At 45.5% G+C, this 2613-nt stretch overlaps 1 pseudogene; it reads right to left on the bottom strand.

Moving 5' to 3' along the window:
• Window positions 1-564: 564 nt before the first annotated feature.
• LOC127635776 (torsin-4A-like) lies at window positions 565-1503 on the bottom strand (annotated as a pseudogene).
• Window positions 1504-2613: the final 1110 nt, after the last annotated feature.

Here is a 2613-nt window from a genome sequence, read left to right as displayed (position 1 = left end):
AAAGTTTTCTACGATTAAATGTCAGGAATTGTGAATAACTGAGTTTAAATGTATTTGGCTGAAGTGTATGTAAACTTCTGACTTCAACTGTATATATTGAATCATTTTAAACAAATAAAAATATATAATACATTAACAGATTTCATTTCAAGTTGGAGATGACAAAAATCATTACTTGCACGTCAGTAATATTAGTTCAGTACCCGCTCTGACTGATAGTTACGTCTTTTTAATCACTAAAAGAGCCAGCTTGAGAGAGTCAATTGTTCAGGAATCGGACCACTCATCACGCTGTATGTTTCTGCTGGATATTCAGTAGGTGGCAGCTCTCCATTCGCATTGGTGGAAAATTGCATGTTAGGAACCGTTATCTGAACCGAAAGTCATGGAAATCATACCGTTCTCTTATTTTTAAACAAATGGAGCGGTTCTTGGTTCCCAACCCTACTGAAATGGTTGCTTGCATGTAGATCCATCTGCACGGCAGAATTAATTTTAGAGAAGGTTAACCTTTGCTACAACCTGCCTGCATCCTGTGTGCTGAATAATTCCCACTTGCCAACATTATAGTATAGAAAGTTCTTCCGCTAGTCTTTCTACATGCTGGCGATCTGGGTAGAATCCTTCTTGAGACATCTCGATCAATAAAACATTCCATTACGTGGCTTTTCTCTAAAAGCGTGAAGGGTAGGATCTCGGCATCCAGGAATAATGAGTGGTACCTCTGAAGGTAGCTGTGCGCAACCAAGAGGTCAGTTCTTGACCCAAGCTCAATCGGCCCGAGGCGGCTGACACTAGAGTTATTAAGGACAAACTTGGTGATTTCTTCATGTCCCAAGTTACCAATGAGAATGTAAATTGCATTTAAGTATTCGTTGTTGTTTTGGGGATGTATCAGATCTTGCAAAGAGTCAAGCAACTCTCTGGGCATGTGTTCCACATCATCGAAGATAAAGAGCGGTATCTTCTCTACTTCCTCAGCCTGAGTGACCATTTCAGAGATGTGGGTGTCCAGAGCAGTGGTGCAGCGTGGGATATCGTCATCCGTAGGGCAGTGGTGCAGCACAAAGTATTGCATTACCAATTGGTCAGCCTACCACTGAACGAAAATGTTGTGCCAACAATGTCGACCGGCGTGGCTCTTCCCTACTCCAGTAAGCTCCATGAGTGACAACACCAAAGGTTTATTGTGAACATAAGTTCGACAAATAATCTTGTAAATGCCCAAGAATGCCCTCGGTCACTTCCTGTTGTCCAAACACTTCCCTTTTCAGGGTATTTTCAAGTCCGTCTAGGTCGTACTTGAGCATGTGGTCATCTAGGTTCTCGATAGGCGTTGTAAACCTGCAGAAAGACAATGATGCACAAGAGGAACAGGCAGTTCTTGGCTCGGCTCAGCTCTTTGGTGGGAACAACTCTCAAAGTGTTGCTCGGATACAAGATTCGTGTCTTCCTCCTTTTCTTGCGTTTGCGTGGAGAAGCAGGCTCTGTGTGTGGAGGCATGGAGCTCAGAGCGTCTCCATAGCTCGCCGTTTCTTGATGGCCAGGTACTTCTGGCTAGTCGCTACCATAGCACGTGACGCTGGCAGAGAACTGGGAAACACTTGTGCCATATTCCTTCGGCTCCTTCATTTGGTCCCCTGTTAGCCTGTGAGTGGGGTCTTGGTCAGCTCATCTGTGGAAATCAATGTAGAATTAAGCAAAACCAGTTACATTGCAATATCAGACACATTTAAGAAAGTATTGTAGAATTCTAGAAGGTATGTTGCAAGCCAGGTCCCCACCAGCTGAACCAAATAAACCAGTTTGAACCACCTAGAACTGTCATGGTACAAAATCCAGCATCCACCTTTAGGATTATCCATGAACGAAGCCATCAAATGAACACAGTGGGTGGTGATGGTGTAGTGGTCTAAACCACATAACTGGTAAACTGGTAATCAGAAGGTTGTTGGTTCAAACCCCACAGCCACCTCCATTGTGTCCTTGAGCAAGACACGCCCGCTCCAGGTTGCTCCGGGATTGTCCACCAACGCCCAGCCTACTTGTCAAGTGCACTTTCCCTTAGAGCCCAAGCACAAAAAAAAAAAACTGTTAAAAAGAAAGAAAAAAGATGCTGCCAAATGCATAAATGTAAATGTAAAATCTAACCAAGTAACTAAACACACAGTCCCACAAAAGAGATCAGAGAGAGAGAGAGAGAAGCTGAGGATCCCACACACACACACGCACGACCCATTCAGAGGGAGTGCGCAAAAAATGGAAAGGAGGGAGGTGGAGAGACCTGGCTTGACAATGATAAGCTATAAACTAATATTTTAACAAAGAACTTAAATGAAAAAGACAAACACACAAAGGTGTAGCCCCCCCCCCAGAAGGCAGCTGTCCGTAAACTCTCTCTCTCTGCCACACACACACACACACACACTCACACACAGAGAGAGAGAAAGCTACACCACCCACGGTGGGTCGGCACCCCCGCTCCACCACACTGTGCTCCGGGCTTCAGGCCCAGCGCCACACGGATTGGCGGTCGTGTGTCTGCCTGCTCCTGCTCGCCTGCGGAATCACACCTGCACGACCCGAGAGAGAAGCCCGGCGGCCACTTCCACA

Source organism: Xyrauchen texanus, chromosome 43 (assembly GCF_025860055.1).
Source record: "Xyrauchen texanus isolate HMW12.3.18 chromosome 43, RBS_HiC_50CHRs, whole genome shotgun sequence".
In the NCBI taxonomy this organism is placed as follows: domain Eukaryota; kingdom Metazoa; phylum Chordata; class Actinopteri; order Cypriniformes; family Catostomidae; genus Xyrauchen; species Xyrauchen texanus.
This window is presented reverse-complemented; position numbering and strand designations above follow the sequence as displayed.